Raw genomic sequence first — 16,876 nt, forward strand, 5'->3', positions numbered from 1 at the left:
CAGGGAGGCCACAAGGAACAACACAGTCACAGCAACAGAGCCTGCCCACTGAACTTCTACCGCCTCCTGGAAAGATGAAATCTCCGACAGGGCAGAGCGAGGAAGTTTGTCTCTTCACAATGACCCAAGTAGGAACACAGGAACAGGAGCAGACCATTCAGCCCATTAAGCCTGCTCCCGCTATTCAATACAATCATAGCTGATTGAACAATTCAATGCCTTTTGCACCCATTGGGCAGCATGGTGGCACAGTGGTTAGCACTGCTGCCTCACAGCGCCAGGGACCCGGGTTCGATTCCTGACTTGAGCCACTGTCTGTGCAGAGTCTGCACGTTCTCCCTGAGTGTGCGTGGGCTTCCTCCGGGTGCTCCGGTTTCCTCCCACAGTCCGAAAGATGGTTAGGTGCATTAGCCGTGCTAAATTCTCCCTCAGTGTACCCAGACAGGTGCTGGGAGTGTGGCGACTAGGGGATTTTCACAGTAACGTCATTGCGGTGTTAATGTAAGCCTACTCGTGACACTAATAAACTAAATAAAACCTTCTGGGCCAGGTTAGAGAGTGTGTTAGGCTCTGTGTCTCTGTGTGAGTGAGTGAGAGTGTGTGTGAGGGAGCCACTGTGAGGGTCTGTATGAATGTAGGTGAATGGGTGTGTGAGTGAGTCCATCTGTGTGAGTGGGTGGGTGAGAGCGAGAGCCTTGAGACTGGGAGTGAACTTCCCCACGCACCGCCCCCCCCCCCCCCCCCCCCCGCCCCGCTGGCCCTGCGCTCCCCACACATCAGCCCAGGAGAGCAGGAAGGCCCAGGCTGAAAGGTTTCTGAATTCCACTGGGGCCAGCATGGATCTGTGCCACCAGAGGAGAATGCAAGGTCAGTTAGTTAACCCAATTCCTTAACTTGGCCCCGGTCTCTGCCCCTTCCTGGTGACCAGGACATGGGGCCTAGTATGTCTCCCTAGCTGGAATTCTACCATCCTGCGTGTCACGGGAATCAGAGTGGGCGAGGGGTGGACCATGGAAAGGTCCGTTGACCTCGGGCAGGATTTGATGGTTTCGGGACAAGCGTGGTTGTAAATCCCTGCCCTCTATCTCTGCCTCTTAAGGGAAGAAGCAATGAATGTTTTATTGGTTAACCCTGTTGTTGGTCATTTTTATTAATCACTCTTTTTTAAAAATTATCAATTTATTGCTGTCACGCTGTTTTTTCTTTGCAATTCACATTGTGCCAAACCTTATCCTGCTGAAACTTGCTCATCAGTCACTTGAGTGAGAAAGAAAATTGAAATGTGGTTCCCTCCCGCAAATGTGAAAAGATTGGACAACCCTGTGCACTGATCGCAATCGTGGTATGCTGGGGGAGGGAGGGAATGTTATTAAATCATACTGCCATTTGATTTGATTTGATTTGATTTGATTTATTATTGTCCTATGTATTGGGATACAGTGAAAAGTATTGTTTCTTGCGCGCTGTACAGGTAAAACGTACCATTCATAGAGTAGAAGGAAACATAATATTACAGTCATAGCTGGGTTGTAAAGAAAGATCAACTTAATACAGGGTAGGTCCATTCAAAATTCTGATGGCAGCAGGAAAGAAGCTGTTCTTGAGTCGGTTGGTACATGACCTCAGACCTTTGTACCTTTTTCCCGAGGGAAGAAGGTGGAAGAGAGAATGTCCGGAGTGTGTAGGGTCCTTGATTATGCTGGCTGCTTTTCTGAGATGGCGGGGAGTTTAGAAGGAATCAATGGATGAGAAGCTGGTTTGCGTGACGTCCTGGGCTACATTCATGACCCTTTGTAATTTCTTGCAGTCTTGGGCAGAGCAGGAGCCATACTCAGCTGTGATACAACTAGAAAGAATGCTTTCTATGGTGCATCTGAAAAAATTGGTGAGAGCCGTAGTGGACGTGCCAAATTTCCTTAGCCTCCTGAGAAAATAAAGGCGTTGGTGGGCTTTCTTAACAATAGCGTCGGCATAGAGGCACCAGGAGAGATGGTTGATGATCTGGACACCGAGAAACTTGAAGTTCTTGATCATTTCCACTTCATCCGCATTGATGTCGACAGGGACATGCCCCCTTTTTTAAATTTGATTTGTTATTGTCACATGTATTGGGATATAGTGAAAAGTATTGTTTTTTGCATGCTATACAGACAAAGCATACCATTCATAGAGAAAGAAAGCAGAAAATGCAGAATGTAGTGTTACAGTCATAGCTAGGGTATGGAAAAAGATCAACTTAATACGAGGTAGGTCCATTCAAAAGTCTGATGGCAGCAGGGAAGAAGCTGTTCTTGAGTCGGTTGGTACGTGACCCCAGACTTTTGTATCTTTTTCCCGATGAAAAAGGCGGAAGAGAGAATGTCCACTACACTTCCTGAAGTTGATGACTATCTCCTTCATTTCACTGACATTGAGGGAGAGATTATTGTCATCGCACTGTTTCCCCGGATTCTCTATCTCTTTCCTGTGCTCAATATATGAATTCAATGTAAATTTTTAACATCTCAATTAAATTTCCCCTCAACCTTCTCTGCTCCAAGAACAACAATCCCAGCTTCACCACGCTCTCTCTCTCTACGCGGGAAGCCCTTCATCCCAACGACTAATCTGCCAAATATCCTGGGTACTCTCTCTAGGACTCTGTCAAATAGCTTGTGGAACAAGAAAAATATTATTTCGAATGAAATGCCTAAGCCTCCATCACAACTCACAAGCAGAATTGATTCCTTTGTTTGTTTGTTTGTGAAGCCTTGGGGAGCTTTCAGTACGGAATTGGAATCCTTTATTGCCAAACAGTCATCGCGATTTCTATTTTTATCCTCCACGTGTGGTTGAGGGAACCATGGAGATGGCCTTAATATTTCCATGTTTACGCTCCAACACTAAATGCAAATGTTCCTCCTCTACTGATGCAAATATTCATCATAGAATTAGAATATCAATTAGAATAGGAACCTTATGGTACAGCGCACCCTGATGACCCACTGGGAAAATACCCCTGATCAGGAGGGAGGCAATGGCCTGGTGGCATTATCGCTCGACTATCAATTCAACTCATGTTCTGGGGACGCGGGTTCGAATCCCGCCATGGCAGATCGTGAAATTTGAATTCAAATTTTTTAAAATCTGGAATTAAGAATCTATTAATTGTTTCAGAAGAAACTCTTCAAAAATGCAGCGAATGAAAATACAACAAAACTTACTCCAACTTATAAATCAAAAAAAGGGTTGAATAAAGAAACATCATTACTCCAAACTCGGGGCCTCACCTTGGGCCACTCCAAGCTTCCCACAATTCTACATCGTTCCTTATTTATAGTGAATCAGCTGGTCAGCTGACTATTACATCACTCTGTAATTGGTTCCATGTTTTACTGGGTCAGCTGACCCTTACATCTTGTTCCCATTGGTTACGTTACATCCAATCAAGGTTGTCACCGGTTACATTCTAACATTAATGACCATGAAACCATTGTCGATTGTCGGAAAAACCCATCTCATGCCCCCCTATGTCCATCATTCCCTCACTGTTATCCTATGACCCTTGACTCATATACCACCTCCCCCATGGCCCCTCATGCCCACCATGCCAACCTCTGCCCCTCTATCCAACACCATTTCCCTTTATAGCCCCTATGCCAACTTAGTGCCAACTCATGCCAATCATAGGGAAGGAAATCTGTCGTCCGTACTTGGTCTGGCCTATATGTAACTCCAGAGCCATAGCAATGTGGTTGACTCTCAATTGCCCTCCAAGGGCAACTAAGGATGGGCAATAAATACTGGCCCAGTCAGCGCCGCCCATGTCCCACAAATTAATTATAAAAAACTACCACAACAGGCAGACGGGGACAGAACGTAGGCCTACAGGTTCTCCTGGCCTGCCAAGTCATGGTGCAGCCAAAGGCCACCTGGTAGTGGGTTCTTCTCTCCCCCCACCCCTCCCCACCCCGAGCCGTGCCCCCACCAACACCCCGAACAACGGTGGCCTGGCTGCTGGATTTCTGTTCCCAACTCGGGAGCACTGAGTCAGGTAAAATCTTGATTCCACAAGCCCAGCACAGGAAAGAGCGCTGGATGGCCAGATTTCCGGACAGAGAGGGTTAGGTGTTAATAGGAGTCAGACCAGTCACCATTGGAAACAGTTCGGAGGCAGCCACAAGGGCTGTCAGGTGCTGAGGTGGACTGTGTGAGAGGCCACACTCGGTGTTGCAGCATCTTGTCCCAGCTGTGAAAGATAAATCAAGGAAACAAAGAATTCCCCTCTACCCTCACCTTGTACACATTCCCCATGCCCACACATGCCACCTCGTGCCCCCTCCTGCCCCTCTATGTCCCTCATTCCGGCACTGTTAACTATGACCGTCTACCCATACACCACCTCCCCCATGGCCCCTCATACCCATCATCTCTGCCCCTCAGTTCATCACCATTTCCTTTTATAGCCCCTATGCCAACTCATGCCAACCATAGAATCCCTGCAGTGCAGAGCAGGCCATTTGGCCCATTAAGTCTGCACCAACTCTTCCACAGGGCTCGGTTTACCCAGGCCCTCTCCCAGCCCTATCCTCATGACCCCATCATTTAGCACGGCCAATCCACCTAACCTACACATCTTTGGACTATGGGAGGAAACTGGAGCACTCAGAGATAACCCACGCAGACACGGGGAGAATGTGCAAACCCCGCACAGATAGTTACCCAAGGCTGAAATTGAACCCTAGACCCTGGAGCTGTGAGGCAGCAGTGCTAACCACTGTGCACCCCACCCTCCATCCTTTGCTCTTACACTCTCCATGCCTATTCACCCAGTATTTACAATGGGCAGACCGCAGGAGCCATGCTGAGATTATAAAAACAAACATTTGTATTCACATCCCCACACCAAAAGCTACTTGGAACTGTCAATCAAACTGTGAACTGACAGGCACCCCACTGTGCTAATGATAGGTTGTGAGTCATGCAGCACAAATCCTATAGTGATTGCTGCCAAACTTATGTCAAAGGACAGAGTAAAATAGCAAACACTAATGTTTTTATTAAAACTGCAGACTTTTTTATTTAAAGGGCTGGAGTTTAAATTCCTTGACAGTTTGACAGTTCCAATGGGTTTATCCGTTTTAATGCACGTTCATGTCTACCTTTAACAATCCCAAAGGGCACCTTACGTCTCCCAAAGGGACCTATATCAAAGGGGTATCCAAAAGGCTACCCTATCTCTCCAAATAATTCTGGCAGCTTTGGATCTTTTGCTCAAACGTATAAAACCCACAGGTCATTTGTTGAACATCCCACAAACAAATAATGGGTCTGTTTGTAGGTTACGGGGAAAATGCGGGAGAATGGAGTTGAGAAACATATCAGCCATGATTGAATGGCAGAGCAGATTCGATGGGCCAAATGGCCTAATTCTGCTCCTATATCTTATGGTCTTATGGTCTTATATTGGGACAGGACTTCTGGAATTGGGGCTCCAGCATCATTTTGGCAAAGCTAAGATCCTCTCCATTCCCCACGAAAATTCAGGCCAGTGATTTATATACAGGGACACCCAAGTCCCTCAGAATATTTCCCAATTCCTCACCATTGAGTGCATTTCAAAAACTACTTTAATTGGTTGGAAAACATTTTGGGTGCCCCGAGCTCATGCACGATTTGTCTCTGAAGAACAAAATTGTTGGCAGGTCAATGGGCAAGAACGATAGTTTGAATGTGCTGATCCCTCTTGATGACATCCACCGGCATGGTGGCACAGTGGTTAGCACTGTTGCTTCACAGCGCCAAGGGACCCAGGTTCGATTCTGGCCTTAGGTCATTGTCTGTGTGGAGCTTGTATGTTCTCCCCGTGTCTGCGTGGGTTTCCTCTGGGTGCTCCGGTTTCCTCCCACAGCCCAAAGATGTTAGGTTAGGTGGATTGGCCAGGCTAAATTGCCCCTGAGTCTGGAATTTTACCACCCTGCCTGCCACAGGAATCGGAGCGGGCAAGGGAAGGACAACTGGAAGGTCCGTTGACCAAGGGCAGGACTTTACAGTTTCGACATGAGCAAGGCCATAAAGTACCACCCTTAGTGTCCCAAGATGTGCAGGTTAGGTAGATTGGCCATGCTAAATTGTCCCTTGGTGTCCCAAAATGTATAGGTTGGGTGATTAGCAGAGTAATATGTGGGGTTACAGGCTTGGGTAAGGTGCACTATTGGAGAGTCGGTGCAGACTGAATGGGCTGAATGGCCTCCTTCTGCACCGTAAGGATTCTATGAACCCAGCACTGCCTCCAGGGCACTCCCTACAAGCTAGAGGAAGATTTCTTGACATTAACATGAAACTGAACCCGTCAGGGAGGCCACGCCTCTGATGCTAATGACCTCTGAAGAGCAGCATCGTGTTGCCATGACAATGGAAGGCAGGGAATTGGGTTTAGTCTATTCTTGGCTACCCATGAATTATTGAATGAATTCGCAGGAGGATTCCTTACGGGCACGCAGAAAACCAAAGTTTAAAGAGTGGATAAAGCCGCAATGAGAAATCCTGGGAGACCACACATCTCGATTTGGATGGTGGATTAGACATGCAAAGCTGCACAGTGAAGCTCTGAGGCCAGAGGCAGGGGAGTCAATTAAACTCCGATAATCTACAGGCTACCTTGAGAGCCTGCCTGAATCCACCATTACACTTCACAATGCCAAACTGTCATCTGTTAATGTGCCTCACATAACACAATTCCCACGTGAACAGTGGCTTTATCCCCTTAGCTTGTGATCTTTACCCATGTCAAAAGTTGGTACAAATTCATTCAATAGTAAAAAGGGAGTTTCGTTTGCTCTGTCTGCTGCCTGTGTTACATTTCTGTCTGGTTTTTTTAACCCTATCATCAACTAAGCCATTTATTTTCACCTGATCTTTTTTATCATTTCAGGAGAGTCGGCCTCCTAAAGAGCAATTAGAATGGTTGAATTGCTTTTCGGCAGCACAGTGGTTAGCACTGCTGCCTCACAGCGTCAGGGACCCGGGTTCGATTCCGGGCTTGGGTCACTGTCTGTGTGGAGTTTGCACATTCTCCCCGTGTCTGCGTGGGTTTCCTCTGGGTGCTCCAGTTCCCTCCCACAATCCAAAGATGTGTGGGTTAGGTGGATTCACCATGCTAAATTGTCCCTTAGTGTCCAAAGATGTGTAGGTTAGGTGGATTGGCCATGCTAAATTGCCCCTTAGTGTCCAAAGATGTGCAGGTTAGGTGGATTGGCCATGCTAAATTGCCCCTCAGTGTCCAAAGATGTGCAGGTTAGGTAGATTGGCCATGCTAAATTGCCTCTTAAGTGTCCCAAGTTGTGCAGGTTAGGTGGATAGGCCATGCTAAATTGCCCCTTAGCGTCCAAATATGTGCAGGTTAGGTGGATTGACCATGCTAAGTTGCCCATTAGTGTCCAAACATGAGGAGGTTCGGTGGATTGGCCATGCTAAATTGCCCCCTAGTGCCTAAAGATGTGCAGGTTAGGTGCATCGGCCATGGAAAATTACCCCTTATTGTCCAGAGATGTTCAGGTTATGTGGATTATCCATGGTAAATGCGTGGAGTTATGGGGATATGGCGGGTGGTGGGGGGGGAACTTGATGTGATGCTCTTTTGGAGAGTCGGTGAAGACTCGATGGGCTGAATGACCTCCTTCTGCACTGTAGGGACTCTATGGCGTTGGCATAGTGGGCGAACTAGCCCTCTTTCTCTGCTTTGCACCACTCTGTGAACCAAAGGGTTAAAACAACAGGCAGTTACTTAAAAGAAACAGGTTTAATCAGTGATCTGACGCATAGAGGCCACTAAATCACAGCGATTATTTCAGCACTGATCCAAATTTAAGGTACATAGCTAAAAGGGACTAAAAGTGGCGCACAATTTGCTATGAGCAATTTAGCATACTCCTCTCTGCAGGATGTCAAGGGCAGCAATCATATCAAAAGCTCATCATTATGGAAAATTATGCACTAGTTTCAGAATACTTCAACTTTGTTTAGGTTCACTTGCCATTCAACGTAAGGCAGAGAATGCATTTGTCTTTCCTCATTGCTTATACTAATCTCCAGCATGACTTCATTGTACATTTGCCCATCGCTTCCATCCTTGCCGCTTTCCTCAGCATTGTTATTTACCACCGTGGGTCAGGTGGGTCCTGGCAACTAATCCAGGGCTGCCAACTCTAGTAACAACAACACCGTACATATGTGCAACACCTTCAATGTTGGAAAGCATCACAAGGTGTTTTGCAGGAGCATCATGAGTCAAGATTTGATACCAAGGAGGTATTAAGACATGCAACCAAAAGCTTGGTCAAAGAGTCGGAAGGAACTTCTTCAAAATGAGATTGAGAGGATTAGGGAGGAAATTCCAGAGTTTATAGGGCCCAGGGAGATAATGAGAGTACTGAATTAGGGATGGCATGGTGGCACAGTGGTTAGCGCTGCTGCCTCATAGCACCAGTGACCCAGGTTCAATTCCCAGCTTGGGTCACTGCCTGTGCGGACTCTGCACGTTCTCCCCGTGTCTGCGTGGGTTTCCTCCGGTTTCCTCCCACAGTCTGAAAGGTGTGCTGGTTAGGTGCATTGGCCATGCTAAATTCTCCCTCAGTGTACCCAAACAGGCGCCGGAGTGTGGTGACTAGGGGATTTTCACAGTAACTTCATTGCAGTGTTAATGTAAGCCTACTTGTGACACTAATAAGTAAACTTTAAAAAAACTTTACAGGAGTTGGGACATTATGTTACAACTGTACAAGACATTGGTAAGGCCACATTTGGAGTACTGCGTACAGTTCTTGTCGTAAGGATATTATTAAACTGCCAAGGTTCCAAAAAAATTTATAAGGATGTTTCTGGGACTGGAAGGTTTGAATTATAAGGAGAGGCTGGATAGGCTGGGGCCTTTTTCCCTGGAGCGTGGGAGGATGAGGGGTGACCTTATAGAGGTTTATAAAATCATGAGGGGCATAGATAAGGTGAATAGCCAAGGTCTTTTCCCCAGGGTAGGGGAGTCCAAAACTAGAGGGCATAGGTTTAAGGTGAGAGGGGAAAGATTTACAAAGGACCTGAGGAACAACTTTTTCACACCGAGGGTGGTGCGTGTATGGAATGAGCTGCCAGAGGAAGTGGTAGAGGCGGGTACAATTACAACATTTAGAAGACATCTGAACAGGTACATGGATTGGAAAGGTTTAAAGGGATATGGGCCAAACGCAGGCAAATGGGACTAGTTCAGTTTAGGAAACCTGGTCGGCATGGACGAGTTGGGCCGAAGGGTCTGTTTCCGTGCTGTATATCTCTATGATTCCATGACTGTCAAAGAGGTTTCTCCTGAATACCTATTAGGGACTATCTCAGATTTATGGCCCTTAGTTCTGCTCTCCCCCACAAGTGGAAACATCTTTTCTCTGTCTACACCTTTATAACTTTAAAGACCTCAATTAGGTCGCCCTTCAGTTACCTAGAGAAGAAAAGGTCCAATATGTTCAGGCTTTCCTACTGGTTGTACCTGTTAACATCCTTGCATTTTTTCCAGCTCCTCCATGTCCTTTCAAACTTTCAAACTTTAAAGGTGGTGATGTTCCCATGTATCTGCTGTCCTTGTCCTTATCTGGTCATTATCACGTTCCTGTGTGTGGGATCCCCTGTATGGTTTGCCCCAGTAAAAATGCTTCATTTTAAGGTATTTCTGCCTCACGTAACTAATTATGCTGTGCCTTAAAACTAACGTAAGCTAATTTGACCACATTTTAAAACTCAGCTTGGAATTCTGGGTTTAGCTTAGAAACCTGGCTACATTTGAATGTTAAGCAGGAATGATTTTTGAGATAAACAGACTTTCTCATAAGGTAAACAGGCCTTTATGGTCACAGCTGTGAATTGTTTTCTGAAAGTTAGACATTGGTTTTATGGAATCCCTGCAGTACTGAAGGAGGCCATTCAGCCCGTCGAGTCCACACTGACCAGAATCCCACCCAGGCCCTATTCCCATAACCCCACATATTCACCCTGCTAATCCCCCTGACACGAGGGACAATTTAACACAGCCAATCAACCTAACCATACGGTGGCACAGTGGTTAGCACTGCGGCCTCACAGGGCAGCCGGAGACCCGGGTTCGATTCCTGACTTGGGTCATTCTCTCCGTGTCTGCGTGAGTTTCCTCCGGGTGCTCCGGCTTCCTCCCACAGTCTGAAAGACGTGTTGGTTAGGTGCATTGATCCGAGCAGGCACCGGAGTGTGGTGACTAGGGAAATTTCACAGTAACTTCATTGCAGTGTTAATGTAAGCCTACTTGTGACTAATAAATATACTTTTAACCTGCACAACCTTGTAGTGTGGGGAAATGGAGCACCCGGAGGAAACCCACGCAGACACGGGGAGAACGTGCAAACTCCATACAGACATTTACCCGAGGCCGGGATTGAACCCGGGTCCCTGGCGCTGTGAGCCAGCAGTGCTAACCACTCTTTGTACTGTTTGTACCTGATAATTTCATAACATAAGATAAGAAGTTGTAACGCTCTATAAAGCTATATGTTTTCAGTTCAGTTGCTATTTGAAGGCTGTACAAGCTTTTGAGTCAAGATCTCTCTCTCTCTCTCACCAGTAAACTAATCTCTTTCGCTTTCTGTAAAATGTTGATTCTAAAGGATGCTTAATAAAGAAGTCTCTCCTTCGAACCAGTCGTGTTCAAGTTCTTTCTGAAGAATAGGCTGACATTGTGTGTGGGAGTTAGCTGTGAATAAATCGGTTGCAGCATTTCCTATAGCAATGACTACACTTCAGAAAAAGGATTTCATTGGCTGTAAAGTACTTTGAGATAGCCATATATCTCAATACATGTCTTTCTTTCCTTTCAAGTGCACACAGCCAAGATGCCATTAAAAAATGTGCTTTGTCAGCACTCTGGCTTGATTCCAAACTGAGCCTTCAATTCATAACTGGAGAAATGTGCCTCATTACAGTGCATCAAAAACATGCTGGAAAATCTCAGCAGGTCTGACAGCATCTGTGGAGGGAGAATAGAGCCAACGTTCCGAGTCTGGATGAACCTACGTCAGACTCGATCATCTAGACTTGAAACGTTGGCTATTCTCTCCCCACAGGTGCTGTCAGACCTACTGAGGTTTTCCAGCATGTTTCTGTTCTTGTTCCAGATTCCAGCATCCGCAGTATTTTGCATTATCTCATTACTGTGGGAATGTGTTGTCATTTAATCCCAGTGTTCCATTCCAGGTAATATCGGGCGGAATTTTACCGGTATGTCTGCCCGGCCCGACATTCATACGATCCTGCTCGAGGCCAACGGAGATTGCCGTTCTCCAAGCCTCGCCCGCCCCCGGGAATCGGGGCCGGCGTGCCGGCAAACTTCCGGCCATTGTCTCCTCTTCAGTTGTCACCTCCACCAGCACTTTCAGGAAAAGTCCTACTTGTCACAGGTCTTTGCAACAAAAACCGCAATACTGTGCTCATTTAAATGTTGTCGCTGGAAAGAAGATATGGAATTGCCTACAGAAGTAATTAAATCTCTCGCACAGTGCAGGGACAGGCCCAGTGATCTATAAATCAAAGGCATCACATCACTCTGCGTGTACAAACATCCATTACCACAGACCTACTGGCAACCTTGAAGTATTGGTTTGATGTGAGCTAATATTTTCCAAATTACTGCATGCAAAAGTAAACCATCCTTCAGACAATTAAGCCCAAGTACCTGATTCATTACAGAATTAGAGATGGTGATAGTGCCAGGCATATCATGCCAAGCCTCTCCAATAGAACTTTAATGTATGATTTCTTTCCACCCTGAACTATATCTCATTACTGAAAGGTCTGCCCTTAGCTTAGCTGGTAAAATGACAACCTAATGCAATGATAAACCACATAGAATCCCTACAGTGCAGAAGGACACCATTCAGCCTGCACTGACCACAATCCCACCCAGGTTCTATCACCATAACCCCACATATTTACCCTGCTAATCCCCTAGACACTAAGAGACAATTTAGCATGGCCAATCAACCTAACCCGCACATCTTTGGGATGTGAGAGGAAACCACAGCACCCGGAGGAAACCTACGCAGACACGGGGAGAACATGCAGACTCCACACAGACAGACACCCGAGGCCGGAATTGAATCTGGGTCCCTGGCGCTGTGAGACAGCCGGCTAACCATTGTGCCACACCCCACATGATACTGGAAGGTGCCAGGCTCTTTTGGTTTTGGTTCAACTTTCACCTCGGAGCCAGAAGGCATCAGTTCTAAAGCCCATGCCACAGACTTGAGCGCCTAATCCAGGTTGTGGTAAACCACTGTTAGCTTATTACCTGTATATGTGACATGCCTGGACACATCCCTGCCGGCCCTACCCGAGACTCCTCCCTCCCCCCGGTCCAGGTATAAAGGCGACTGCTCCCCACCCCCCTGCCTCAGTCTGGACCGGTTCATCGGCATGGGTGTGCTCCAAGTCTTTTGTTAATAAAAGCCTATTTGTTCTTGCACACAAACTAGTCTTTGCTCGATTGATGGTGCATCACAGGTTTACACTCCTGTGCAGTACTGACTCCAAAGATGTGCCAGTTAGGTGGATTGGCCGTGTTAAATTGCCACTTAGTGTCCCTAGAATTGGGGGGGGTAGCAGAGTAAATGTGTGGGGTTACGGGCATAGGGTGGGCCTGGGTAAGATGCTCTGCAGATTCAATGGGCCGAATAACCTCCTTCTGCACTGTCAGGATTCTATGATTCTATGGGTTTTATGGGTGCTGCACTGTTGGGGGTGTCACCTTTCAGAGGAGACATTAAACTGAGGCCCTTTCTGCCCTCTCAGATGAGCATAGATCACATGGCACCATTTTGAAATGGGTTGTCAAGTTCACTCTAATACTTACCACTCAACTGGCATCACTAAAGCAGATTATCTGTCACTTTCTCTAGCTGTCTGCTGTATCTTTCTCCGGGCAAATCAACTGCCCTGTTCCCTATATTACAACAGTGACGACACTCCAAAAGTGCTTTGGGAAGTCATTGTAATCTAAAGGTGCTCAGCCGTGGAACAAAAGAATAGGAATGCCCATATTATGATGAATAGTCACACGGTGATAGATTCAGACAGCAGTCTAGAGAGACACTTTGGAAGCAGCTACCTGCATGGTGAATAGTTAAGGGCTACTAATAAATGGTTCATATTTAAGGGTAGGCAGTGACGTAGTGGTATTGTCCCTGGACTCATAATCCAGGGCAAGATCCAGGGATGTGGGTTCAAATCCAGCCGAGGCAGATGGTGAAATAAAAGTTCAATAAACATCTGGAATTACAAGTCTAATGAATTGATTGTTGTAAAAACCTATCTGGCTCATTAACGTCTGTAAGAGTTTTAACAACACCAGGTTAAAGTCCAACAGGTTTATTTGGTAGCAAATGCCATTAGCTTTCGGAGCCCTGCTCCTTCGTCAGGTGGAGTGGAAATCTGCTCCCAAACAAGGCACACAGAGACACAAAATCAATTTACAGAATACTGATCAGAATGCGAATTTTTACAGCTAATCAAGTCTTAAAGATACAGACAATGTGAGTGGAGGGAGCATTAGGCACAGGTTAAAGAGATGTGTATTGTCTCCAGACAGGACAGCCAGTGAGATTCTGCAAGCCCAGGAGGCAAGCTGTGGGGGTTACCGATAGTGTGACATGAACCCAAGATCCCGGTTTAGGCCGTCCTCATGTATGCAGAACTTGGCTATCAGTTTCTGCTCAGCGACTCTGCGCTGTCGTGTGTCATGAAGGCCGCATTGGAGAACGCTTACCTCACGGGCATTCAGTCGCTGATCTTCGGGTAAGCGTTCTCCAGAGGGTGGGGGTCTGTGGGGGGTTATGGGGAGTGTGTGTTGCTGGGGGTCTGTGGGGGAGGTATGGGGAGTGTGTGTTGTTGGGGGTCTGGGGAGTATGTGTTGCTGGGGGGTCTGTGGGGGGAGAATGAGGAGTGTGTGTTGCTGGGGGAATGTGGGGGTATGGGGAGTGTGTGTTGCTATGGGGCTGTGGGGGGTATGGGGATTGGGTGTTGCTGGGGACTGTGGAGGGTGGGGTATAGGGAGTGTGCGTTGCTGGAGTTGGGGGGCTGTGGGGTGGGTATGGGGAGTGTGTGTTGCTGGGGGGTCTGTTGCGGGGGGGGGTATGGGGATTGTGTGTTCCTGGAGGTCTTTGGGGGGCTATGGGGAGTGTTTGTTGCTGGGGGCTTTGGGGGGGGATATGGGGAGTGTGTGTTGCTGGGGGTGTGTGGGAGGTATGGGGAGTGTGTGTTGCTGCGGGGGCTGTGGGGGGATATGGGGAGTGTGTGTTGCTGGGGGTGTGTGGGGGGGTATGGGGACTGTGTGTTGCTGGAGGTCTGGGGGTCGGGGGGGGGGGGGGCGGGGGGCTGGCGGGTATGGGGAGTATGTGTTCCTGGAGGTCTGTGGGGGGATATGGGGAGTGTGTGTTGCTGGGGGTCTGTGGGGGGGGGGGGGGGTATGGGGAGTGTGTGTTGCTGGGGGTCTGTGGGGGGGGGGGGGATATGGGGAGTGTGTCTTGCTGGGGGCCTGTGGGGGGGGTATGGGGAGTGTGTGTTGTTGGGGGTCTGGGGAGTATGTGTTGCTGGGGTTCTGTGGGGGGGGGGGGGTATGGGGAGTGTGTATTGCTGGGGGCCTGTGGGGGAGGTATGGGGAGTGTGTGTTGTTGGGGGTCTGGGGAGTATGTGTTGCTGGGGGGCTGTGAGAGGGTATGGGGAGTGTGTGTTGCTGGGGGTGTGTGTGGGTGGTGTGGGGAGTGTGTGTTGCTGGGAGTGTGTGGGGGGGGTATGGGGAGTGTGTGTTGCTGGAGGCCACGGGGGTGTATGGGGAGTATGTGTTGCTGGGTGTCTGTGGGGGTGTATGGGGAGTGTGTGTTGCTGGGTGTCTGTGGGGGTGTATGGGGAGTGTGTGTTGCTGGGGGTGTGTGGGGGGGGGTATGGGGAGTGTGTGTTGCTGGAGGCTGTGGGGGTGTATGGGGAGTATGTGTTGCTGGGGGGCTGTGAGCGGGTATGGGGAGTGTGCGTTGCTGGGGGTGTGTGTGGGTGGTGTGGGGAGTGTGTGTTGCTGGGGGTGTGTGCGGGGGGGGGGGTAGGGGGAGTGTGTGTTGCTCGGGGTGTGTGGTGGGGGGTATGGGCAGTGTGCATTGCTGGTGGTCTGTGTGGGGGGTATGGGGAGTGTGTGTTGCTGGGGAGCGATGGGGGGTATGGGGAGTGTGTGTTGCTGGGGAGCTATGGGGGGTATGGGGTGTGTGTTGCTGGGGGTTTGTGGGGGGTATGGGGAGTGTGTGTTGCTGGGGGTCTGTGGGGCGCATATGGGGAGTGTGTGTTGCTGGGGGTCTGTGGGAGGTATGGAGAGTGTGTGTTGCTGGGGGTCTGTGGGGGTGTATGGGGACTGTGTTGTTGGGGATCTGTGGGAGGATATGGGGAGTGTGTGTTGCTGGGGGTCTGTGGGGGTGTATGGGGACTGTGTTGTTGGGGATCTGTGGGAGGATATGGGGAGTGTGTGTTGCTGGGGGGGGGGGGTGTGGTGGGCATGGGGAATGTGTGTTGCTGGGGATCTGTAGGGAGGATATGGGGAGTGTGTGTTGCTGGGGTTCTGTGGGAGGATATGGGGACTGTGTGTTGCTGGGGGTCTGTGGGGTGTATGGGGAGTGTGTGTTGCTGGGGGTCTGTGGGGGGTATGGGGAGTGTGTGTTGCTGGGGGTCTGTGGGGTGTATGGGGAGTGTGTGTTGCTGGGGGTCTGTGGGGGGTATGGGGAGTGTGTGTTGCTGGGGATCTGTGGGGGGTATGGGGAGTGTGTGTTGCTGGGGATCTGTGGGGGGGATATGGGAACTGTGTGTTGCTGGGGCTCTGTGGGGGGGGGGGGGTATGGGGAGTGTGTGTTGTTGGAGGGCTATGGGGGGGGTATGGGGAGTGTGTGTGTTGCTGGGGGGTTGTGGGGAGATTTGGGAAGTGTGTGTTGTTGGAGGGCTATGGGGCATGGGGAGTGTGTGTTGCTGGGGGGGCTGTGGGGGGATGGGGAAATGTGGGGAGTGTGTGTTGCTGGGGTGCTGTGGGGGGGGGGGGGGTTGTAGGGGGAGTGTGTGTTGCTGGGGGTTGTGGGGGGATATGGGGAGTGTGTGTTGCTGGGGGCTTTGGGAGCATGGGGAGTGTGTGTTCCTGGGGTGTGTGGGGAGGCATGGGGAGTGTGTGTTGCTGGGGGGGGCTGTGGGGTGTATGGGGAGTGTGTGTTGCTGGGGGTCTGTGGGGGGTATGGGGAGTGTGTGTTGCTGGGGGTCTGTGGGGGGTATGGGGTGTGTGTTGCTGGGGGGCTGTGGGGTGTATGGGGAGTGTGTGTTGCTGGGGGTCTGTGGGGGGTATGGGGAGTGTGTGTTGCTGGGGGTCTGTGGGGGGTATGGGGAGTGTGTGTTGCTGGGGGTCTGTGGGGGGTATGGGGAGTGTGTGTTGCTGGGGGTCTGTGGGGGGTATGGGGAGTGTGTGTTGCTGGGGGTCTGTGGGGGGTATGGGGAGTGTGTGTTGCTGGGGGTCTGTGGGGGGTATGGGGAGTGTGTGTTGCTGGGGGGTTGTGGGGAGATTTGGGAAGTGTGTGTTGTTGGAGGGCTATGGGGCATGGGGAGTGTGTGTTGCTGGGGGGGCTGTGGGGGGATGGGGAAATGTGGGGAGTGTGTGTTGCTGGGGTGCTGTGGGGGGGGGGGTTGTAGGGGGAGTGTGTGTTGCTGGGGGTTGTGGGGGGATATGGGGAGTGTGTGTTGCTGGGGGCTTTGGGAGCATGGGGAGTGTGTGTTCCTGGGGTGTGTGGGGAGGCATGGGGAGTGTGTGTTGCTGGGG

This window comes from Mustelus asterias, chromosome 14, assembly GCF_964213995.1.
Source record: "Mustelus asterias chromosome 14, sMusAst1.hap1.1, whole genome shotgun sequence".
Taxonomy (NCBI): domain Eukaryota; kingdom Metazoa; phylum Chordata; class Chondrichthyes; order Carcharhiniformes; family Triakidae; genus Mustelus; species Mustelus asterias.